The 25817-nt window shown below is 48.8% G+C and overlaps 1 protein-coding gene across 2 annotated transcripts in view; it reads left to right on the plus strand.

Annotated features, from left to right (window-relative positions):
* The window catches only part of HIVEP3 (HIVEP zinc finger 3), a 130907-nt gene that overhangs the window by 15730 nt on the left and 89360 nt on the right, over positions 1-25817 (plus strand). For both annotated transcript variants that reach the window (XM_081226341.1, XM_081226342.1), the window contains exon 2: positions 14766-14963. The gene's annotated coding sequence lies outside the window, so the exon portion shown is untranslated. The remainder of the gene's footprint in view (positions 1-14765; positions 14964-25817) is intronic.

A 25817-nucleotide genomic window follows, 5' to 3' on the forward strand; every position in this document is an offset into this window, starting at 1 on the left:
AGTGTGCTAGGGACTGGGCTTCAGTTTGGGAACAAGGCAAGCAGGGTGTGGTCCTCCCCTGAGAATTTATATTCTGTGAGGGAAGAATAAGTAATGAGGCAGTTAGTTCTTTAATTACAGCGATGATGAATGCTAGCCAGGGGTTGGAAGTCATGGGCTGTGAATGGTTGTGTAGGTTGTGCACTGCACAAGTGCATGTAGCGGTCCTACCATGGGGCCTCCATTAAGGAGGTTACAGTATAATTTGGAAGACAGGACTAGTATATCCTTAAAGTACCAGTACAAAATCATGAGTACTGGTTTTAAGCACCATCATTGTGTTTAAAACAACAGGCTGGAAGGAGGGCCCAGAATTGGCAGCCCTCGTTCCTTCTTCTCCAGGGCTCTGGGCCCTCACCTTCTTTCCCTCCCTGTTTGATAGTCAGATCACATGCAGTCAGCCCTCACTGGGAGTCTCAGAGGAGGAGCCCTGCAGCCAGAAGGGCCTGGGAGACCAGGAGGAATGAGGCATTGCCCTCTCTTTGGGGGCAGAGCTCCTGTTGTCCTGGATAGGGTTCAAAGGCAAGGAGTCCTGTGATGGCAGAATAGGCTGGAATCTTCAGAAATAAAAGCTTCTCTGCCTGGACAAAGTCCAGCTCTCAGCATCACCTGTTTTCTAGAATGGTGGGCCTGGAAGGAGTCTGGCTTCTAGGAATTAGGTGTCTCCCTGCCACCAGCGCATTGCATGGTTTTGCACCCCGCGCATCTCCAGATGTTTCCACAGCCATGGAGAAAGCGCATGGAAAAGCATGGGGAGGTGGGTGTTGCTTTACTAAAGTATCTTGCCTGTCTGTCAGGCAAGGCCAGCTCCTGGGCAGCCGTGGTGTGATGTCCTGTGGGCCAGCAGCACCCCTCCCACACACTAGTTGGGGGACTTTAACAAGCCCCTCACCTCCCTGAGCCTCACTTTATCTGTAAGACAAGAGTGAGAAAGACCAGTCTCATCCAACTGTTAAATTTGAAAAGAAGGTCCAATGTGTTCAAGGGCGTTTTAAGTCTCTGGTTTATAAGGACACAGAAATTGCCACCAAATGAGGGCATTCCTTCAAGAATCAAAAGGCCATCTAACTGAATAGATAAAGAAGATGTGGCATATATATACAATGGAATATTACTCAGCCATAAAAAGAAATGGAATTGAGTTATTTGTAGTGAGGTGGATGGATCTAGAGTCTGTCATACAGAGTGAAGTAAGTCAGAAAGAGAAGAACAAATACCATATGCTAAAGCATATATATGGAATCTAAAAAAAAAAAAAAAAGGGTTCTGAAGAACCTAGGGTCAGGACAGGAATAAAGACTCAGATGTAGAGAATGGACTTGAGGACACGGGGAGCGGGAAGGGTAAGCTGGGACGAAGTGAGAGAGTGGCACTGACATATATACACTACCAAACGTAAAATAGAGAGCTAGTGGGAAGCAGCTGCATAGCACAGGGAGATCAGGTCGGTGCTTTGTGACCACCTAGAGGGGTGGGATAGGGAGGGTGGGAGGGAGACGCAAGAGGGAGGAGATATGGGGATATATGTATACGTATAGCTGATTCACTTTGTTATAAAGCAGAAACTAACACAACATTGTAAAGCAATTATACTCCAATAAAGATGTTTAAAAAAAAAAGAATGCATTGTAGAGTTGCAGTAAGTTGAAAACTTAATTATAAAGATTTAAATTTTTCTTGAAAAAAAAAAAGAAAAAAGGCCATCTAACATATTTCCTGAGTGAGAGATCCATCCTGGGTTTCAGGAGGAGCAGAGAAAGACACGTGGTACTCTGCTTTTTTTAAAATAAGGAAGAATTATTCTGACTGGTAAATAAATCAACTCCTTGGCAGGGAGTTAAAAGAGAAGGGGTCCTTAGAGATGGGCTTGTTCTAGTCCCTGGTTTGACAGAAACTGAGGGCTAGAGGAGAACATGATTTGTCTTCGGTCACATGGCTGGTTAATGGCAGAGATGGGGTCCTGCCCACCTCCTGTGCCACCCCACACCCTGCCCCATATTCTGGGAATTTAGCTATTTAAAGAACAGTAGGTAGAGACAACCTGTCAGGGAAACAGGAGGGTGACCCCGGTGAGAGTAAAAGGATAGGAAGGTGGGCACAGTCCGGACAGGGGGTGAGCAGGATGGGCAGGAGGGAGGCAACAGCATGGAAGGGCTTGGTTCCAGAGGCGGAACGCCCTTCAGATTCCCCTCCTCCTGGAACCGCCCGAAGCCTCAGCCCATCTCCGGGTTCCCAGGATGTACAGCCGCCACAGAGGTAAGCCTCAGGCTGTTTGGGGTCCTAGGCTGCTGCACAAAGGGCGATGCTGGGGACCATGGACCTGCTGGTTTGGCAGAGTGACATGTTGCTTGTCCTGGAAAGTGAGTTCCTGAATGTGGTGATGTCAGGGGCAACACCCTGGAAGGCAGGCCAGCGGGGGTGTGTTTACTGGCTGTTACTCATCACTCATTCACTCCGCACGCCAAGCGCTGTGCTAACAAGCACCGGAGGTACACAGACGGTACACGTTGTTCTTGCCCCAAAGGCGCTCGCCGTCTGTGGGGAAGACGGACACACAGGAAGATCACTATCACAGTGTGGTGGGGCCGGTGTCGCAGCAGAGCTCTGGCTGGAGGGTCAGGAGCAAGAGAGAGGGGGGTTCCAGCCCGGTCCCTGGATGGTGGAGGGGCTGGGGGAGAAGGAGGAACTACCAGGGCCGAGCTTTCAAAGGGTGGGTGGGAGTTCGCCTGGCAGAGAGGGGAGGGAGGATCTTCCTGAAGAAGGGTTTGGAACCTGGGAAGAAGGTGGCGTGTCCAGGTATTAGGTAGCTGAAGAGCAAGGAGTAAGGAAGAGTGTCAGGTGATGGGTGAATCTGGAAGGTCACGGTGGCCGTATGGGGAAGAGGCTCTGACACCCACTTAAGGAACCTGGATTTCTAAGGGCGGTCAGCAAGCTCTGGAAGTGGTTATGGCGCACCGTGATACTTGCTTACTCTGAGATGCAGAAACATCGCTCTGCGTGGCGGGTAGAGTGGGCCCAGTGGCAGTGGGTGGACAGGAGTCCAGGGGCTTGAGAGACTCTTACGGAGCCAATTCACTGAGAACCTGGGGACACGTGGAATGTAGGGGGTGCAGGAAAGGGAGCAGTCAGCCACAGCTCCTGGACTTCTCAGGATGCCTCGGATGCTTTGCAAGGACCCTAGGCTGAGGTTCAGGGTTCCACCCTGGGCGGTGGGCTGCTTACCTGGGACAGCAGTAGAGCCAGGGCTGGTCTGGGGCTGTGAGCCCCTTGAGGTCCTGACTGACACCCCATCTGCTGGTTCCCTCAAGGAGAGCTGAGAACATGTGGATGCTCTGGGGCTGTTGACTCATCTTCACCAACACACCTACACTCAGGGGTGGTCAACTGAGAGAACTCAGAGTTTATCCCCTCGTTCATTGTCATGAATTATGCTCTAAGCTCTGTGAGTGATACAGAGATGTATCACACACATCCTAGTCCTGTCCTCAAAGGTCATGTGGTTTGTCTGTGATGCTGACAAACATTTGTATAAGTCTTATGTTCCACATATACAGGGGAGAAAAGGGAAAGGCCACAATAAAGAGACCACGTGCTGTTAATGAGAGATCATTTCTCGCCAGAGAGGGGAGGGCATGGAGGGCTTCATGGAGGAGGTGGCATATGAGCTGGGCTCACATGGGTGGATGTGGTTGGATGTGGCCACAGTGAAATGGAGAAGAGCATTCCAGACAGGCAAAACTGCACAGAAGCAGGCCAACTGTGAACATGGTAGTTTGGCAGGGGCAGGGGTTCTATAGGGGAGCATTGATGTCAGGAGCAGCCTGGCTATTAATAGAGGAGATCTCAAGTGTAGACTTTACTCTCCAGGAAGAACCACTGAAGACTTTGGTACAGGGAGGGGCGTGGTGAGAGCTGAGTGTCAGTTTATCTGGCCTAGTGGAGAGGGTGACCTTTCAGACGCTGCTATGTACTGGTCCAGAGGAGGGGATGACTACTGAGGTCTTAGCAAGGGTGATGGAAAAAGAGGACTCTATCCATATTTATTGACGTTTATTGAGGCTTTAGGCCAGGCACTGTTCTAGGCACTTTATGTGGATGAACTGAGTCTCCCCAAGTCCAGCCATGCGGGTGCTACTGTTATTCCCATTTTACAAATTAGTTTACCGCAACCAGAGGTGTTAGGTAAATAGCCTGCCTAGGCAGGTCACACAGCTAGGAAGTGGAAGAGGCAGAGATTCGAACCCAGGGGCCTGTCCTCTTAACTTCCACCCTAGAAATGGCTTCCCAAGGGGCCAGAGCAGATGAAAAGTGGCCGTGCCAAGGTTGGAATGGTTTCTCCCACCTGTCAGACCCCCCCCGGAATGGTGGGGCTGTCTGGCTCTGAGGGCTGACCCTGGTGCTCTTCACCCCAATAAGCTGTGGGGGCCCCTCTGGGCCTGATTGGTTCACCGATTCAAAACAGCCTACATATAGGAGGTGACAATGTAAATAACTGATGCAATGGAAACTTTCTATGGAAAAAGGTACCCACTCAAACAGCTACAAAGTCCAAAAAAAGGAAGAACAGCAGAGCAGACCCAGAGGGCTCTGTAGCAGTTTCCTTTGGCACAGCCTTTTCTGTCTGAGGCTCTGAGCTGGTGGGGGAGGAAGCCAGCAGTACTGGACAGGTGGCGATCTAGACCAGAAGCTTGGCTGGATCCCTGGAGGGCCCGGGGTCATCAGGCTTCCCCTCTTAGCTAAGGAGGTAGCCATGTGGGTGCAGAAAGCAATTCTTCCTCCAAACACACACCCTGGTTCTCAGTCTCCTCCGAAGGCCTTGATTGAGGCCCCTCCCCTCTGCGGACCAGTGGTTGAGGTTTTGCAGTCCCCAGTGTCTCCCAGAGCTTCAACCTACTTTTTTTACCCCCGTGCCCTCCCTGTCAATAAGTTGCATCAGCCTTGTTATGGGATCTGAAGTCTTCTTATTTTAGCACACAAAATCATTGTAAATATAAGTAAAGCTAAAAGATCAGAAATAACCAAAAGAGGAAGAGGAGAAGGCCATTTTTGGGAAAGTTGACTCTGTATTGTTTAATTCTTACACCTACCCAAGCTCTGCACTGTTGCTCCCATTTTAGAGATGAGAAGACTGAGGCTTGAAGTGTTAAGTGACTTGCCTGAAGCCACATGGCAACAGAAACCAGTGGTGCCTGGTTTTATCTAACACTGAAGCCTGGCGCTCTCCTTCTGCTGTGCAAGGCTGTCCACATCTCTGTTTCCTCAGCTGTCAGATGGTAGCATCAGTGTGACAATGAGATAATAGAAGGGCAACACTGGCACATGGTAGGCACTCAGCAAATGTGGGTTTCCTTCCCTACCCCTCCCTTCTGCCTCTACAAACTGGGGAGATGTGATGAACCTTCTTGTGGGGAAATAGCCCGAGTTTGGGGATCCTTGGGAGGAAGGGAGGTAACCATTGATTTTCTGGCCCGTCTCCCCTACTTGATCGAGAGCACCCTGTGGCAGGGGCCAGCCCTTCTTCACCTTTGCACCCTGGGGTCTAGCCCAGTGACAGGGAGTGTCTTGTCCAAGGTGGCTGGATGCAGCTGGACCTCAAAGGTGGACCAGTCCAGTGGGCTGTTTATTGCACCCGGCTGCAGGAGATTTCCGGTGAGAGAGGGCCATCGCTAGGTGTGGCCTGGTATGGCAGGAAACAACTCCTCTACCCTTCTACCCCTGGCAGCTGTCAGCACCTCAACCTCACGTGCAGGCCCTGGGGTTTCATCTGTACTTTCTCTTCCTGCCACTCTTTATTCTCTTAGACTCCTGGGCTAGGTGCCCTCTATGTGCATTCAGGGCCTTCCTCCCCGCTTCCCTGCAGTGTCTTAAAACCGTGGATGTTTCTCCTGCTAATCCCCATATAGAGTTTGTGGGACCGGATATTCTTGCCTATCACTAAATGGAATCCATTACTCTGCACTTGAAGTTCCTCTTTTTCTCTCCTCAATACAAATGGAAATATATCACCATCTCCTATTTTTAAAAACTCTGCTTTTACTGGAAAACATTTCCCAGGTCTTCTCAAAGTATGTCCTGTCCATATCAAAGGCTCTGAGCTCCACTGCCTCTCTTTCTGCTCATTTTCCTTGTTTGGGACACCTCACTCACTACTCCACGGGAGAGAGCAACTTCTTGTCTGGAGAATGGAGCGAGGAACCAGGAAGGATCCAGAAGCAGCCCGTGAGCTGTCCAGTGCTTGTGGCAGTGTTCTCAGACTGAAATGCAGAAACGTGAAGCAAAGGAGCGCATCCCAGGAAAGGGAGAACCCGAAGCCTACCACAGGGAAGGAGGCAGGAAACCTTGCAGAGCCAACCCCAAAACAGGATCCAGAAAGAGGAGAAGTGAACAGAGAGAGGACGACTTGGATGGTCCCCCACTGTAACTGAAGAAGAGCACAGGCATTAATTGAGTGCCTTTTGTATGCTGGGTCCACGCTACATCTCTCAAGCACTTTGTCTCATCCAGTCCTCACAACAAACCCAGGGAGGGGTGATGTTCTTCACTTTTTACTCATGAGGAAAGAGGCTCAGAGAGGTTAAGTCATTTAGCTGAGGTCACACAGCTATTAATGGGTGAAACCAGGGTCTGAAACCAAGTTCCTGTGGTATCAGGGCTGTCCCTCTGTGCTTTCCTGTGCTGCTTCCCTGGTGTTAGGTACATGAGGCAGTAATTCTCCCCATTTCCCCTCCCAGTTGCTAAGTAGCCCCACATGATCCCCTGAGATTATTCCATGTGATTCTGCCATGTGAGTCCCGGTGTCTTGGATTTTTGTGTTTTCTTATTGGTTTACAGACCACCGTAACAGAAATAAAAAATAAAAATTAGAAAAATCCGTCCCACAATTCCCTGCCCCAAGCAGATCAGACTCAGCTTATCTGTGTGCCAACCCCATCTGCCGATGTCCCATTCACAGTGGAGGGACAGTCTGTGTGTCAGGAGGGCAGCCGTGGCCTCAGAGCAGGCCTTGTCTACTTTCTCTGGGATCAGGGTGTGAGGCCCCTTGCTGGAAACCCAATCCCCCAGGCTCCCCTGCCAGCCCTTAGAAAGCCACTGTGTTGTGACCCAGTGAGGCTGGCCCCTGCAGGCATCCGGGGTTTTTCTTTAACCCTTCATCAGCTGAACTTCCCCTGCATTGATAACCAACCCCCAGTGCCCAGGCCGGATGTGAGGCGCCCTCCACCTGCCAGCGGAGGCCGTGCTGTGATGCTTTGGTTCCACAAGGAGAGTGGGGAGGGGAGAGGACGGGCCTCCCTCCTTGTGGTTTTTGGGTGGGGCCTGCAGAGGAGCTGGCCCTGGTCCTTCCTGCCCTGGGTGGATGCCACCTTGCAGATGGGCCCCTCTTGCCCTAGTAGGCCTTCCATGTTCAGCTGCTTTCTAAAAAGAAGACAGTTTTATATCATTTTAAAATTGAAATTTTTAAATTCTAAAAGTGATACATGCTTATTGTTAAAAAAAAAAAAAAGAAGAAGAAGAAGAACAGAATAGAAATGTACAAAGAAGAAAATGCATGCTCTGAACCCCACTCACTGCACAGTCCCACTCCTAGGATGTGCTGACTACTTAAACCTGCAGGTCCTTTGTGGCATTAAAAGCTACACAGATATGTGTGTGTCTGTGATGTTGCTTTTCCCCTTTTTTCACACCGTCCCATTGAGGGGAAGTGTGTGTAGCAGCTAAGTGTGTAGGCTCCGGAGTCAGACAGGAACCAAGGTTCACCACGTGTCAGGTCTCTTCGCCTCACTAAGTCTCATGTGGAAAATGGGACCAGCAATAGTGCCTTCCATCGAGCAGGCTGTGAAAAGTAAAGGAGGTCACCGTGAGAAGTGTTGAACCCAATATTCAACACATAGATGAAGTCACAACAAATCTCTATTATTGGTAGGAGTATATATTTTTAATTAAGAAAAGCTATTGTCCCATTATTATACCATTGGGTGGATTTATCATCATTTACTTATTAGGCCAGTTCCCTACTGATGGGTATTAAGGGTGTTGCCATATTCACTGATAAAAATAATGCTGCAGCCATTGTGTGTGTGTGCATCTGTGCGTATGTTGTGTAAGATGTGTGTGTATTTGTGTGTGCGCACTTGTGAAGCTGCTGGGTCAACATAAATTTTGGTCAGTCCTTCTCTTCAACACTGAATGGTTAGCAGTCATTTTCTTCTTTGCCAGTCAAATCGGGGAAAAGGTGATATTGACTTTTAACATATATCCTTTAATTATTAATGAGGTCAAGCATCTTTGCATCTTTATTACACGTTTTAATTTCTTGAGTAATGATCTGTTTATTTCCCCTCTCCATTTCATTAGCTGTGCATCTTTTCTTATTGTTTTGTGGGTGCTTTCTACGTATTATAGATGTTGACCCTGTTTTATATATGTTGCAGATATTCCTATCTAGTCTGTCATTTGCTTTGTAACTGTAAATGGGGTCTTTTGTTGTATGTAGTGCTTAATTTTTTTATGTAGTCAGTTTTATTAATCTTCTCCTTTAAGAGCACTGAGATCTACTTCAGGCTTTGAACGTTATTTTCCAACACTAAATTATGTAAATATTCTAACAGTTTTGGTGTTTTCATGGATTTGCTTATATGTTTTGTTTATATCTTTAATTCAAATAAATTTTGTTGTAAGTGTGGTACATGTACTCTATTTAAAATAGAATTCTACACCCTCCCTCACTCCGTATCCCATTTTATTGTCATGCCACTTATTATACCTACATGTTTGTTTCCTGCTCATCTCCCCTGGCTAGACCCTCAGCTCTACAAAGGCAGAGACCCTTTCTGTTTTGTTCATTGCTGCATATCCAGTGCACAGAATAATGTCTAACATATAGTAGGCACTTAGTAAATATTTGTCAAATGAATATACAACCAGCCAGTTGTCACAGCTCTCTTTAAGTAATCCATTCTTTCTCACTAATTTGGAATTCTATCTTTGGTAGCCTTTTCTGTTTCTTCTTTTGTTATTGATCTATTCAGATTTTCCCCCTCTTCTTTAGTTTTACACTTTATGATTTTCTAGAAAATCATCAATTTTCAAATTCACTGACATCAAGTTATGTATCACATTCTCTTAAATTTAAAACAGTGTCAATATACATGATTACATGCCTTTCTTAATGCTTATTTGTGATTTTGCTATTCACTGCTAGTCAGATTAGCCGGTGGTTTGTCCGTGTTGTTTGTCTCAGAGAACTAATTTCTTTTGTTGTGGTTGCTGTACTTTTCTCATTCATTCATTTTTGTTTTCAGCTTTATTCATTTCTTCCTTCTAGATTTTTCTGGTTTATTTTATTCTTTTTCAGCTTCTTAGGTTAGATGCTTAATTCATTTAGTTTCAATCTTTCTTCTTTTATCATAAAAGCATTTAAGGTTTGTATTTTCCTCTAAATGCAGCTTTGGTTATATTCCACAGGTTTTTAAAGTAGGATTCTCAATGTTGTACATTTATAAATATTCTACAGTTTCAGTTTTGCTGTCCTCTTTGACTCAAGTTTATTTAGAAAAGCATTTTTAAGTTGTCCTGTGCACAGTTTCTTTTTTTTGGGGTGGGGGGGGTTGGTTGGTTGGTTTCTTTGCTCCTTGTTAGTTTCCAATTCTATTGTATTGAGAACTGAGCCTGTGATATCCATGTTGGAATTTGAGATTTTCTTCTTGTCTACTACAAAGACATTTGACATGAATGTTTTGTTTCTTGAGTATAAATGAAGTTAAGCTTACTATCTTCAAATCCTCTATATTTTTCTTATATAAGGTTACATGTACCATCAAATTTTGAGTAATGAGCTCAAGATCTCAAGATGTTTCCTGGGTTTTTGGTTTGTTTTGCCTTCTTCTTGTGGTCCTAAGAATGTGTTATTTCATATACTTTATGGTTCTGTTGTCCAGGGTGACGGTAAAGGTTCATGATTTTTGTGTCTTCTTGGAGAAACAGACTCATTAGCAATATAAAATGCCCCATTTATTCTAACAGTTTTGCATTTTGACTGATATTAATATTGACTTTCCTGCATTCTTTTTGTTACCATTTTGCCTATTGATGTCTCTTTGCCATTTCTTTGATTTCAACCTTTATCAATTTGTGTGTTACTTCCAAACAGCATATGGCTGGATTTTTTTCCCCAATCTAATCTGTCCTAGAGTAATTTCATTTACTCACATTCTTGTATTTATGATATGTTTGGTCTTACTTTCATCATCTTACTTTATGTCTTTTGTTTGTTATACTTTTTCCTTTCTTGTTTTCTTTTCCCTTTCCTAACTCTTGCTGAATAATTGAATTTCTTTGCTCCCCCCAACAGTGTTTTAAAAGGTCCGTATCTTATTTTTCTTCAGAAATGGTTACCCTTAAATAAAAAATAAAACCCATACTTCTCTGTCAATGTCAAGAATTAAATGGTATCTGATTTCCAACAAGATGAGACCATTATTATCAACATCTGTTTAGATTTGACTGTGCGTTTTTCTACTCTTAGTGTTCATCATTGTTTCCTGTGTATCCTGTCTTGACCTTTCTTGAATTACTTATTCTGATACAGTTTTTATTTTGTTGGAGTAATTCCTGGAGTAATTTTTTTTAAGAAAAGATAAGTGGGTGGCGTACTATTTTTAGTGCTTCTCTGTTTGGCTTTGAGACTTGGCTGAGTAAGGGATCTGAGGGCTTTAACCGTTTTTCCTCAGAGCTCTGTAGTCTTGGCTTTGTTGCCCTCTAGCAGTTAATGATGCGGATGTCAAGTGCAAAGTCAATTTGATTCTCAAAATTTGTATAGAGACTGTCAGAGAGGAAGCTGAGTTTATTGCTCACTGGGTAAGGGGGAACTTCACCTCCATGGAGCCTTGGCATATCTGGAGGAGCGAGGCAAGGTCAGGATTTGTTGAGGATTGGAAGTCTTTAAAATGGGTATGTCAGCATGGGGGTTGACTAGGACTGTGTAAGAAATACAATACAGCAGTCGCGGACGGGTAGAAACAGTGAAGAGGAATTTTGAGGCAAGACAAGGGATTCAAAAAGCTTATGGAGCCTTCAGCACATTTCAGTAATGAGCAGTCAAACCATTTGCCAGGGCTAGAGTCTCGTGGAAGCACTAAGTAATACTCATGAAGACAGTAAGGTGTGTGGGCAGGTGGTTTCTGTCCCCCCCCACCACCACGCTGGTCTCTCTGGCACCTGAAGGATTCACTCATTATCCTTGGATTTCAGGAATTCCATCCCTCCTGCCCTGCCCCAGCTCTGCTGCCTCTGTGTGAGTTTCCTGGGTGTTTGGCAGGTGGGCCTTTCCCTTGCCGATGTTGGGTGAGGCTGGCTGAGCTCTGATTAGACTCTCTGTCCCTCCCACTTGTCTGCTTTTCCTCAGACTTGCTGGCCAGCTGGTGCTACTATGGATCTGTTCTTACTTGTACATTTCTCTTTTCATTTCAGTGGTGTCTGGGGGAGAAGAGGTAGACAGATGGGCCCAGTTTGCCATATAGAACCTCAAGTGTGTGTAACATTCCTGGTGACCCCAATGCAGGTGTGTCCGCCGGGCTCTCCCACCTGCCACCAGAGGCCAGAGTGGCATTTAGCTTACGCTGAATGAAAGAGAGGAGAGCCGTGGCTCACTCATCCCATCTTCATCCCATCTTCTCCTCTGGCCACACCCCTGGGCCTGACCACATTACCTCACTGATTAAAACGGTTTTGTGACCTCACTCCCCTACGAGATCAAGTCCAGACTATCTCATATACCAAATTCTTTTTTTAATACTTTTTAAAATGGATTTATTTATTTTTATTTATTTATTTTTGGCTGCGTTGGGTCTTCATTGCTGCGCACAGGCTTTCTCTAGTTGCGGCGAGCGGGGGCTACTCTTCGTTGTGGTACGTGGGCTTCTCACTGCGGTGGCTTCTCTTGTTGCAGAGCACGGGCTCTAGGTGCACGGGCTTCAGTAGTTGTGGCACACAGGCTCAGTAGTTGTGGCTCGTGGGCTCTAGAGCTCAGGCTCAGTAGTCGTGGCGCATGAGCTTAGTTGCTCTGCGGCATGTGGGATCTTCCCAGACCAGGGCTCGAACCCGTGTCCCCTGCATTGGCAGGTGGACTCTTCACCACTGTGCCACCAGGGAAGCCCTATACCAAGTTCTTTCTCTGCCCAGCTCTTCCCTCATGAGCTATCACTGCCCGTTACCTCCAGCCATATGGACCGCGTGCAATTTCTCAAACCTTCGGTCAGTTTGGGATCTCCTGTCTATTTACACTGCTTCCTTTGTTTGAGATGCCCTCTCTCTTTCTCACACATTCAGACACCATCAGAATTGACTGCTCTTTTCTTTATGCCTTCACCATGTAGCAGCTTAAAACCAGCGATGCTGTAATGCATTCCTTTGATTTCTTGCCCCTCACCCATCCCCACCCCAACTGTGATCCCCTTGAAGGGAGGGAATAAATCTTTGCTGTCTTCTATCTCCAGGACCTACTACCCAGCCTGGCCCCAAGTAGGCACTGAATGCACATCTGTTAAATGAATGAACGGCCGAATTAGGTTCTAAAGAGAATTGTTCTGTGCTGTGTGGGACACACCATGCCTGGCTCTAGGGGTGGGGGGATGAGTCAGACCAACCTGCCCCAGGTGTAGGCTGTCTACCCAGGCTTTAAGACTCCTGGAGTCTCTGTGCACAGGGGGTACTGTTACTTACCCTAAGAGGCCAGCAGATGTGCTCTGGGCATTCTGGGGAAGCAGGACTTAAGTCCAGTTTGGCAGGAGCTGGGTGAGCCTTCTGAGGAAGGATGGGTAGGATTTGGCCAGGTAGACATGGTTATGGGGGGGAGGGGAGTAGCATGTGAGCAAAGGCTCAGAGGTGGGAAATTGTAGACTATGTTTATAGAATAACATGTTCTGAGACATTGGTGTTTCTATACTCGGAGGGATAGAGCCAGCTGTTTTTATTAATAATTTGAGATCTGTTGGAGGGCATGAGGTCAGATCTGGAGATGATGGAAAAGCATGGAGTGGTGAAAAGTTTGGGTGCCTTGGACGACAGAATTGGGAAATCATAGACAGGAGCCACAGAGCAAGTTCAACCGTTCCTCTGTGTGGTGGTGCGATGCTGCCCTGGGGTGTGGGACAGGGCTGGCTGGATTTGAGAGCAGCAGGTATAGCAGGGAGGGGACAGCAGGGGGGCTTCGGTTAGCTGTGCATTTGTAGGAATCAGCCATAGGATGTAGTTGCCAAAACATTAACTATTCCAAGGCTGTGTCAATATAAAGCATGGTGCCCAAGAGAAGGAAGGTGACAGTGCCCCAGGCCTGCGTGCAGGTTACCCCAGACCTAAATCACTAGATGCACTGGAATAGTATCCATAGTATGACATGGGCTGAACCACGTGCCAGGCATGGGTCTAGGCCCTTTACATGTACTGAATCGTTAAAACCCTGGGAGGTACTTGCCATTCTTAGCCCCCCTCATCAGGCACAGCAAGGCTCAGCAACTTTCCAAAGCAGAGGTAATGAGGAGAAGGCCCAGGCTGGAACCCAGGTATCCCGGCCTTAGGTGCCCTGTTCTCAGCCACCACTCCACACCACCTCCAGCAGACATACCAGAGTACAGCTCAAGGCAGCAGCGTGGATGTGACACGCCATGCTAGATTCAACTAGAACAGCTCAGGCTTTCTAGATCATGAAACATGTTCCTCTGTATTTTCTTGTTTGATTCTTACCACAGCCTGATAAGTTGATTATTAAAAACTGGTGCAGTAAACGTTGTTGCCTCCCTTGGCCCTGAATGCTCTGTTTTGTTTCATGGTTTGGGGAATACAATGCACACTTATGTCTATTATTGCATTAATTCTCACCCAGGCCCCAATACGGGTCACTTTTGCAGGTTGTCTTGGTTTTTCTCTTGCCATGTAACAAATTACTCCCAACACCGCGGCTTGAAACAACCCTCCTTTGTTAGCTCACAGTCCTATAGGTCTGAAGTCGGGCACAGAGTGGCTGGGCTCTCTGCTCAGGGCTGAAATCAAGGTATCTGTAGGCTGAGTTCTCATCTGGAGGCTCGGGGGAAATGCCGCTTTTCCAGGCTCATTCAATTGCTGGAATCCAGGGCCTAGGGGGTTGCAGGGAGTCAGCAGGGGGTTGCTCTCAGCGCCAAGAGGCTGCTCTCAGGTCCTTTCCACACGGCCCCCTCCACCTGCAAGTCAGCAAGTGCATGTCAAATCCTCCCCTTGATTCTAAGCCCTGTGACTTCCTCTTCTGCGACAAGCAGAGAGAAATCTGCTTTTAAAGGACTTTCTCAATTAGGTCAAGCCAGGGAATAATCTCCCTATTTTAAGGTCGAGTGCGCCCTATAACAGAACCTAATTGTGAGAGTAAAATCATTATATTCACAGGCCTAAGGATCATGAGTGATGCATACACCAGGGGGGACAGGAAACCTAAGGGCCGTCTTAGAATTCTGCTTACTTACTGGTGAAAAAATAGCAGCTTATAGAAGTTAGGTGCCAGGTACAAGGTAGAATATGGTAGGTGCCAGGGCCACCACGCCACACCGTCTCCCCAGGGATCATGGGGCTCTGGCCTGGAACCAAGACAAGCAGCCTGGGAGGAGTTGGGGCCTGGGCTCCTGGGACCAGGCAGACACTGTTCTATGTCTGAAGAAGTTGACCAGACAAACTCTTTGACCATGTTTTTCGACCGTCCCCTGCAGGATTCGGGGTACGAACCCGGCAGCCTCAAACTAGTTCATGGAGGAGCCTCAAGCAACACTGGCCAGGAGAGCTCTCCCTTCCAGAGGGAAGAGCAGAGCGTGAGAGGAGGCGGCTGCTGCAGGAGTGGACATGAACGCTGGTTTTCAAAGAGAACAGCGTTTTAGTTTTGGTCATCGAAAGTGGTGCCTTCAGCACAGGTAGGAAACGGGCGGTCAATGAATATGCTTGCTGGGGGTTCCATGGGGTCTCTCTTGCCTGAGCTTGCTAGAGTCCTCCCTCTTTAAAATGGATGATGATGGTGAGGATGGTGAGGATGATTGCCTTCCTTGAGCCTCTGTGAAAGCTGGACGTCCTCGGGACTTCCTTGGTGAGGAGTAGAAACCTTGAGGGCCAACACTCTTTCACTGCCCCACACTGTCTCCCCCAAAATGCAGTCCTGTCTCCCCAGTCCCTCAGTTTCCATTCTGTCCTTGGCAACAACACCGCTTAAGGAACCACGGCCTCCCTACATGCCACCCCCACCATGCCGTCCTGCTGGCCAGCTCCACCCACTGCTCTGTGCCCCACCTCTGCCTCCCAGGATGGCTCTTGCCTAAAGAGGCCCTGCCACCCCCTCCCTAGTTAGAACATCACAGTGGGTACTGAAGACAGAGCAACATCTTTCAGGGCCCTCCCGGCTATGAAGAAATGAAAGGATGTTGGGTTCTCAGCCCAGGCTGCATATTAGAATCACCTGGAGTTTTAAAACATTCCAATAGCAGGGCCCCATCTCCAGAGAGACTGCCTGAATGGCCCTGAGAGAGGGCCCCAGCATGGCTATATATATGCCCATTTAATTTGTTTTTAGCTCTTCAGGTATGAGTTGTGGTTTCAGGTTAGAAGTTCAGGCTGTGAGTCAGGTTAGGTGTGTGGTGTTAGAAGCTCTTTGGGTCAGGAATATGTCTTTGGATGTTTCCTCTGGCTGTGGAGTGCATCAGAATCACCCAGGGAGAAGGAGAGGGAGGGGGAGAGTGCCTCTTTTAAAAAAAAAAAAAATAGACTCCTTGGCCCACCCAGGCATGTTCTCTGAATCAGACTTTCAGGAGGTGGAGACACAGGCATCTGTGTTTTTATTCTGATGCAGCCAAGGTTTGGGTGCTCTGGGGCCTCTTTCTGGGGCCTCTGGAGATGCTTATCCTGTGTTTGGGTCTGTGGGCTCAGCTGTGAGTCCCAGCGGGTGCTTCCCAGCCTGGTGTGCTGTGAGCAGTGCTCATTCCCTTTCTCCAAGCAGAAGTGTTCTCCCTTACAGAGAGGAGGACGGGGACTCAGGCAGCCCTCAGAGACAGCATCTCTGTAGCTGTCTGAACTGTCCGGTGGCTGGGCCTGGGCCTCTGCCCACAGCTCTGCCGTACCATGTGGACCCCCCTAGACCCAGGCCACGATCAGGGTTCTCCAGAGGAGGTGGAGGAATCATCCCCTGGACTCTGATGAAGAATGACTGGGCATTTAAGCCTCAGTTTGAGGGCATGTTTGATGTGGTACCTAACAGCGGAGGCTCTGGATCTTCCCAAGTTCAAATTCCAGTTCCAGCCTTTACTGCTTTGGGAGGGAGATTGCTTAGACTCTCTGCCTCATCTTTCTTCCTTGGAAAATGGGAGAGTCATGGCTCTTGCCTTACAGGGCTGCTGGCGAGATACAGGTGAGGCCCTGGGATGTTGCCAGACACCTAGCAAGGGCTCCCCAACATGAGCAGCCCTCTGACTCATGCAGGCAGGTCTACCACCACTCCGCCCTCCTCACTGCAGCCCTGTGACACGTCTGCCATACTGTGCCATCTGGTCCCGGTACATGAGTTCCTAAGAGAGAGGCAGGGTGAAGTTAAGGGCCGCTGCTGTGCGTGGGGCCTGGCGCTTTGCAGACAAGACTGAGTCCTGCAGAAACCACAGTGAGGCTGGTTCTGTTGCCTCTTTTGTACAGGAAACTGAGAACAGAGAGGTCCAGTAATTTAAAGACAGTCACACAGCTAGTAAGGAGCAGAACCTCTGGCTACAAAAGACCCAGTACTTTCTTCTCCACTAAGATGCTTCCGAAAGAAAGGCAGTAACAGCTTCAAGGAGGACTTCTCCCCCAAGAGTATCTACCTTTTAATAGAAATCAGTAGCACCATAATACAAACGAATGGGTCCCCCTTCCTCGGCATCCTGGGATACCTCATCGTACCTCGATTTAGCATTTGTCTCCTGTGCACGTATCACAGTTAGCTGTACATGGTCTCCTCCCCTATAGCAGTCTCAGGGCAGGGTCTGAATTTATTCAGCTAGGTGTGCAGTAGATACTTGAACTATGCTGAAAGTAGAAACTTCTGAGGGTTGCAAGCAGAGAAATTGGGACACTGTCATGGGGAATACAGATGGGGGAATCCTCCCCAGACCTGGCACTTGCCCTTCCCTCCTTCACTCTCAAACTCTCTTTTTTATCCACGGGGGCCCTGGCAGCTGCATGGAAGCACCTGTAGGCGATGGGACCGGCCCAGAGGGAAATAAGCTGTCAGTTCCAGTGAGAAATCTGGTCCCCACCCCTTCCCGTGCTCCCTCTGGGGAATACAAGCATACCTGATTAATGGGGTGCTGACTCAGTGCTTCTGGAGTGTCCAGGCACTCAGGGCCCACTGCTGGCACAGCTTCCCCCAGCCACCAGTGGGGAGGCTGGAATATATGGCATCTGAATGAGGTGGAGGGCTCGGGCCCAGGCAGGCAGGGGTGCCAGGTAGGAGCTGGCCGCGTGCCGGTCTTCTGTGGCCTTGCAGAATCCCCCGTGCCAGGGGGGCCCATTAATACCATTTGAGGCTTGGGAACGGGTATATTGGAATTATTTCAGAGCAAGGAGTTGTGGAGTCATGGCCCCTTGCCTTTAGTACAGGCCTGGACTGGGGCTCTCTCCAGAATAAAGGTAATTTTTGAATAAGCGACTGGAGGATGAATCTAATTTGAAGATGCGTGTGAAAGCATTTTCTTAGCAGCAAAGCTTTCTGCTAGTAGTTTTCAAACGTTTATAGTTTTAGAAACCATTTTAAAAAGTCAAATCCTTCATAGAATGAGAAGTTAAAGTGGTAGTTTATTAACACACATTTATTTTCTAAGTTTAAAGTGTTAACATCTATTTATTGTGAGAATCCATTAACAGAACAATGACTCAGCTTTGATGCATAAAACATTGAAAGCTCAGGGTCTAGATCAAGTGTCAGCAAACTACAGCCCGTGGGCCTAACCCAGGCTGCCACCTGATTTTTGTAAATGAAATTTTATTGGAACGCTGCTCTGCCATTCGTTTAAACATTATTTATGGCCGCTTTCCCACTCTAATGGCAGAGTTGAGTAGTTGTGACAGAGACTGTCTGTCCCACAAAGCCAAAAATATCTACTATTTGGCCCTGTATAGAAAAAGTTTGCTGATCTCTGTTCTAGATGATCATTGTATCGGAATATCAGCTGTAACATCCCCCAGGATTGCTTTGTCATTTTTGTTTTGTTTGGCTTGGTTGCACGATATTAAGAAAATTTTAAATAAGACAATGTGAATTGGTAACAGATTTCTCAAAGCTGATCTTGCGGCCCAGGATGGTCTTCAGTTCAATGTTACGTAGACATTTAGGGAGGAGGAGAAGGGAATTCTGGTTTGCATCACTAACAGTGTCAAACATTTTCTTGGATTCCTTCTTATTACAGCACTCAGGAAGCACACAATCATTTATGACATCTTCATGATAATCCATGTAATCCGTTCTCATATCACTGAAAGCTTTAGCATGTACTTGTTTGTGTGGTGTTACAGAAGTGTGTACAGTCCTGAATTTTTAAAACAACAACATAAAGATGCCCAGTTAGAAGCTCCAGTCCTTCTAGTTGAAGACACATCTCAATACTGAAGTTCAAGATCCACCCAGGCCTTAGTCCAAGGTCTGTACAAACCAGGTTCCGCTGGCCGCCCCCGTTGGCTCGACTCCGTGTTACAGTGTGCCGTTGAACATGTTTGGAAGTTCAGGTCCGTTTTCCATAACAGTTTTATTAATAGGAGTCAAACTATATTTTTAGAATAAAATTCTCACATGACATTTGAAGAACCTCTGAAACACCTCTGCAGAACAGAGTTTGTAAACCGCCCCTTCAGCAAATATTAGTGGTTCTTGTTTCTGTGCTGAAGGATAACAGAGGAGCTAAGGATGCTGAGAGTTGGGGTTGGGAGGCAGAGGAGTAGGTAGTGAAAGACGGTGGAGGAGGGAAGTGAGGGGATGCTGTCCACGGTGGAGAGAGTCACGGGGCAGGGAGCGGCGGGTGGTCAGTAGTGGGAAAAGTACTTGGGAAACACAGAGAAGCCCCAGGAGCTCCTGCCAAAGCTGGAGGTGTCTCCTAGCCGTTGTTGGTGACTTAAACACAGCCCTCCGGAGCTGCTCTAATAACTTCCAGCCATGGGCTTGGAAGAAGAGGTCCAGAAGATTAAAATATGCTCAAAGACATGGTGGGGGAGAGTGTGGAAGGCTCTTACAAATCGCTTCTAATCATCATGCCGAGGACCTCTGAGGCCACTCAGCAGATCCGGGCAGGGGAGGGGCGCAGGGGAGAGGGAGAGGGATGGCCGAGGGGTCCTCTGGGTCAGCATGCCATGCTGGTTTATGCAGGAGGAGGACACGTGAGCATGTGCAGTGCTTGTGAGTGACCTGGATGGGGACAGATGTCAAGGCCCCAAGGAGATGGTGACTGGTGTTGGGCAGTGGCTTTGGGCATTCGAGGCAAAGCCCATACAGCCAGGAGTAAAACCCAGGAGTCCCGGCTCCCAGGCCCCCTGCCTTCCCCTCGGAGGGTGCAAGGAAGGGAGGGGCAGGCTGGTGCCTTCGGGAGGCTGTGGGCTGGAGAAGGCCTCTCGGGAATAAAAAAGCACAAGTTCTTTCTGAGGTTTTGCTGCTCACCCCATAGAAAAAGAACAGTGTTAGATTTTAAAAGGGTGACCTCATTTTTTTCTTATTTACATAGCCCTGTTTGTTTATATAGCCCTTTAGAAATAGCAAACGTGTGCTAAGCTTAGTGCTCCCCCCACCACCAGCGGCAGAGCCACTGTGTGGGGAGAAACACCTTTTCATCTAAGAGAGGGGCAGCCTTGTTTCCGAGGACAGATGGGAGCAAAACAGGACAGGTAGGAAGTTTCGTGGTTTTTCGTGTCGCTTTTCCAAAATAGCCACATGCCTGCCTCCCACTTCCTGCCTGGCTCGACTCAGGGTAGGTTTTCTCCTGCAGAGGACTTGTGTTCTGTGAATTCTCAGAGAAGCTTGAAGAGATCCATCAACAAGCAAACAGGCTCGACCCCGGAGACCTTGAGCTTGGCACTTTGTGTCCCGCCTCTGCTGCTTACCAGCTGTGTGACCTTGGGCAAGCTGCTTCACCTCTCTGTGCCTCATCTGTAAAATGGGGATAACAACACTACCTGCGGTGGCTGTGCAGATTAAATCAGGGAGTATGTGTGAAGGGCTTAGCCCAAGGCGGTCACACAGCAACTCTTAATAAATCTCTTAATCCACAACAGCGATTGTGATATGCATCCCCCACCTGGACAGTTAGTTATAGCAGCTTCCCAGCCACCTTCCCTTCCTGCCGGCGTGTCTGCTCCAGCCCATCCCTATGTTGGCCCAAAATAATAGATAAAGCACCAATCTGACCGTACTGTCTCTTCCTTAAAATCCGCCCAGAGCTTTCAAAGCCTGTGGCCAGGATCCACGACACTTTCTTTCGAAATGGCCAGGTGTAAATCTTTTAAGCTTTGCCAGCCATACAGTCTCTTGCAGCTACTCACCTCCATCGTTGCTCCGTGAAAGCGACCATGGACAGCGTGTAGAAGAACTGGCGTGCCTGTATTCCAGTAAAACTTCATGGACGAAAACAGGCAGCGGGCTGGACTTGCCAACCTCTGACCTAGAGACGAGTCCAACTCCTTAGCTCAGCATTCTTAGTCTAGCCGTTCCCATCATCTCCATCCCTCTTCCTCCTCCTCCCTGGCTCCTGGGGAACTCCTCACACTGTAATCCTTTGCGCATTCTTTCTGGACTTTCCTCCCCTGCCTCCTGTGTGCCCCTCCCCCATGGCATTAGGAAGCTTTGCTCTGAGATTCTGTGGTCCCTTATCTTTACTCCTACTCTGTCTTTACAGTTAGAGCACCCCCAGGCAGGAACTCTGCCAACCTCCTATGACACTGCAGTGCATGTTTTGGTCTTTGTAGATGCTCAGTAAGTGTTTGTGATCAAACACAAAGATCTGCGAGAAGACGGTCGCCCTCAGGGAGCTTACCGGCTGGTTAGGAAGCTAGGATGTGAGCTGGTGAAAAGCCAGCCAGCAACCTAGGCAGGAAACGAGAGTGCATGGATGTGTCGGGATACCGATGACAAGTTGGAGGAAGGAGAAGGCATTTGAGTCGGACCTTACAGGATGGAAAAAAGACTCTCAGAGAGAGGGAGGTCAGGAAGGCTTTCTGTGCTGGGGAAATGGCAAGAGAAGAGCAGACTCAGTTCTGGGTTCAGCGTGATGAATGGACAGACCAGTAGGGTGAGGGTCTGATCAGGGGTTGGGTGGGTGGTAAGGGCGTTTGGACTTTATCCTGCAAGCCAGAATTTCTCTACGTGTGATCCACAGCTCCCTCCGCTCCAACAGAATTGCCTGGGGTGTTTCTTTAAAATGCAGTTTCTGGGGCTCTGTCTCAGACTGGAGGCTAGGAGCTGCAGGGGGTTACGGCCACGGTCTATAAGAAGCTGCAACATTGTTGGGGGTGATGATCATGAATATTCTTCAGATTGACGTCACCTGCAGGCATCACAGCCAGGCTGGGGAGAGCTGAGGTAGGGATGCTTGATCTTCTCCCAAAGCAGATGAGGACACCCAAGCTCAGACATGGCAAGTGACTTGCCCAAGGTCACACTGCAAATTACTTGCAGTTACGGGCCTGACTAGTTCTGGAACAGGGCCTGGGGTGGTCCTGGAGATTCCACAGAGGGAGGAGGGACAGGCATGGTGACTGTCCCAGTGCCCAGAACAGCCTGGTGCACACTGGTACTTGGTGCTGAAGTGCTGAACAAATGAGGGAATGGGTGGGGTGGGTGGATGGATGGATAGTATGAGGGCAGAGGAGAGTGGAGGTAGTTTTGAGATAGTTCTGATGTTGCAAGCCTGAAGGTTTAGAAGAATAGTGATACCAGAAGCATAGGAGAAGAAAAGATGAGTTTGGTGCTAAGCATATTGAATTTGAGAGGCCAGCAGGATGGCCAAGCCAAGAGGTTGGCAGCTGGAAAGGCAGGGTTGGGGAGTTCCGGGGACAAGGCGGGTGACGTGTGCAGCTGTGGAAGCTGCTAGTAAGACAAGGTGAGAAATGTAGAGAGAGACAAGTAGGGGATTAAGGACCAAAACCTGAGGAACGAGCGCAGGCATCCAGGAAAAAAAAGGTTCGGGTGAAAGAGTCAGAGAAGTGCTCAGAGGGCCGGGAGCGGAGTCGGGATGGGCTGGGGCAGACGGAGAAAAGAGAGATTTCACCAGCCAGTCACCTGGGTAACTCAGTTTGGGCCCCCTCTTTAGAATAAAACCAGCCAACCTCAAAGAAATTGTGCCATAGGTAAATAAAAATGTCAATCCAAATAAAACCAAAATCACGAGTTTCTGTTTGCTTGGGATTTGTGCTCCCTGCCGGCAGAACTGCAGGTGTGGGAGAGTGGGCGAATCCTGGACCCGCCTGTCCCACCTGTCAGGACAAGCCCTGCTGTTTTGTCTCTGCCCGGTTCTGGTTGGCATGCTTCCTGGGGATCACTCTGCCGCTTGGAGCCTTCGCCTTCCTCTCCTGTGCCTCACTTTCCCCCTTCCCTTCCACCTCTCTCGTTATTCATCCAACAGATAGATATTTATTATTGGGAATAAAGCTCTGTGCAGAGGAACTCAGCTGAGGCCCCTAAACACAGTGGGGCCTATAAGTCACCCACTGGAGAGATTTTTTAAAAACATAGAGAGATTCCTGAACTTGCAAATTCAAGTTGCCTAAAAGCAAGAAGGAGCCAGCGATGCCTGGGTCCTCACAGCCCCCTCTGGGCCGCTTCTGTGCGGCTGCCTCTGTGAATGAGCCATTCTGGATCAACTCTGCCTGGGCTGGGTCGGGGAGACACTGAGGCCCAGGTGTCAGGGTGTTTCCCCCATAAGGCCCTAAAAATATAGCATCTGGGCCAGCTCTAGCTGGCCTCCCTGGAGCTTTCAGAGTCTCTCCTTTCATTGATTCTGCTTGTGCCACCAAACTTGTCCCCTCCCTCCACCCCTAACACACACACACACACACACACACACACGCACGCTATGTCACAGTGACACCAGGACCTCCGTCACCATCATCCATCCTCAAAGGGGTAGATCACCTTTAAAATCAGCCCTGCCTGGACAGCTGGTACCACGCACCGTTTTAAGTGACAAAACACACACATTCCTGCCTCCGAATATATTGTCACCGTATCACATATTGTTTTGTGAGATATTAAAGATATGAACATATTATCCATAAAATAAATATAAAGGTATCTTTTACTTATATAAAGTATGTAGTAGATGACAAGATGACATCAGGAAAGGAAAGGAATCAGGTGGTTAGGGTGGGCCCACCAGAGAAGTGGCATTTGAGCAAAGACCTGAGGGGTGAGAGAGTGAGCCCTGGGGCACCTGGGGAAGAGTGTCCGGGCAGAGGCGGGATCCTGCCAGGTGGGAACAGCAAGGAGGCCAGTGTGGCTGGAGGGGCAGGGGTGGGGGTGGAGGAGGAAGATGGTGGCAGAGGGTGAGTGTGTGCAGATAATTGAGAAGCCGCTGGAGGTCCAAGCCCTGGAGTGGCCTGATCTGCCGAATGTTCTGGAAAGCCCAGCCAGCTGTGTGTGGAGACCACACTGCAGGAAGCCAGGGCAGCATGGGAGGCTGGTGCCGGCATCAGGAAGCGATAATGTCGCAGACCAGGGTGGCAGCTGTGGCAAGTTCTTGGGTTCTGGGTATAGTCTGAAGGCAGAGCCGACATGATCCACCAGCAGACGGGATGTGTAGTGTAAGGGAAAGAGATTAGGGAGGAGAGCCCTGCCGGTACTCACATTTGCTCACTTTGCTCTCAGGCTAGTCAACCTCTCTAAGCCTCAGTTTCCTCATCTGGAAAATGGGGCAGTTGGATCGATAACTTCCCAGATCTCTTCTGGCTTGAAAACTCACCACTTCAGCTTAGGTCACTGGTGACTGGCTTTAAGGATGTGGGGTGGAACTTGTGCTTTAAAAAGGGGGCTTAGGGCTTCCCTGGTGGCGCAGTGGTTGAGAGTCCGCCTGCCGATGCAGGGGACACGGGTTCGTGCCCCGGTCCGAGAAGATCCCACATGCCGCGGAGCGGCTGGGCCCGTGTGCCATGGCCGCTGAGCCTGCGCTTCCGGAGCCTGTGCTCCGCAGCGGGAGAGGCCACAACAGTGAGGGGCCCACGTACCGCAAAAAAATAAAAATAAAAATAATAAAAAAGGGGGCTTAGACTAGACACAACTGACAGAGAGAAAAGGGAGAGGAGCATTCCAAGCAGAGGGAACAGCAGGAGCACAGACTAGGGGGCAGGGTCAAGAGGCCCAAGAGCGATGCTGAGGAGCAGTGAGCAGACTCCATGGCTGGGGCCCGAGGACCTCGGGAGGAGGATGCCGGGGGCTACAGGGATGGTCACACTACGCCCTTTGGAATAAACCAGCAGGTTCAGGGCCCGAGCATTTTTTGCAAATACTGAGGCCCTCAATTTTGAGCCTTTTCAGATGGATACACTCAGGCAGGAAGGAACAAGGCTTGGCTGCTGTCCGGGGAGAGTTAACCTCCTGGCCCGGCATTGCATAACCGCAAAGCCTGCTGAGTGCAAGGAGACTCTTCTGTGTGGCAGCCAGAGTGGCAAGCCTGGTGGCTCTGGGCTCTGGCACCGTCCCGCAGCGGAACAAACAGCCCTCCCTTCCTAGATAATGGCCCTCATTGAGCATTGTGTCCATGGCCAGCACCCAGCGCAGGGCAGCTTAGCCTGGGTAAGTTTCCTCTCTTGGCTGCTTAGCAAAATGTTTACACTAAGCCTTTCTAGTAAGACGGTTCCTACGAACCAGCAGGCGGAGAAGCTAGAGAAAAGTGCTCCCCAGCGACCCTGCTCCCGGCTCAGAGAAATGCTTTTGCACACCCCACGTGTGAACCTGGGTTGGTCATGGCCCTCCAGGACTCTTTTGTAAAATAAGGCATTGAGCTGGAAGATGCGTGAAGGTCTGTCCGGCTCCAAAATTATTGCATTTTCTCTAAGTGAAGAATGAGTCCATTTTCTCATTGGGTGGGGATAGAATTAGTCTGTCCTTTAATATTTCACAAAGGGCCTTTTTCTCAGGAAGGCATGTGTGTGACTGGGGGGAGCTGAAGATAAGAACTCTGAACCCTACCGACTTGGATCTCTCCTACTACACCGTTGGCACCAGCAAAGACGCTGGCCCTCTGTGTGTGTGTCCTTCAATGGGGAGGAGGTCACCCCAGAGGATGCTGCACTTTAAGAGGTATCTGGACCAGCCGTAGGGGACACCAAACCATGTGGACAGAGGAACATTTGGGGAACCTGGAGTAGAGAGGACTGTCATCAACCATCCTAGGGGTCATCCTGGAGAAGAGGGGTCAGAGGTGTTCTGTGGGGTCCTCGGGACAGAATCAAAACCAGTGAGTGAAAATCGCATGGCTCATCCTTAGGAAGATGCCTGGAACAATAGACCCCATAAGACTCCAGCCCAAAACACACATACCCTTTGACCCATGGTCCCACTTCTGGGAATCCGGCCTATGGAACAATAGCACCAGTCCGTAAAGATATGTGTACAAAGGATGTCTATTGCAAAATTCCAGTGGCAAAAAAATTAGAAAAAAGTATGAAACTCAACAGTAGGGAAGGCTCAAAGGTATTATGTTCAACCCGTGGCCCATCATTCAGCTATTAAAAAAGAATGAGGGGATTCCCTGGCAGTCCAGTAGTTAGGACTCTGTGCT

The sequence above is a fragment of the Mesoplodon bidens genome, assembly GCF_964165515.1.
Source record: "Mesoplodon bidens genome assembly, chromosome: 2".
In the NCBI taxonomy this organism is placed as follows: Eukaryota; Metazoa; Chordata; class Mammalia; order Artiodactyla; family Ziphiidae; genus Mesoplodon; species Mesoplodon bidens.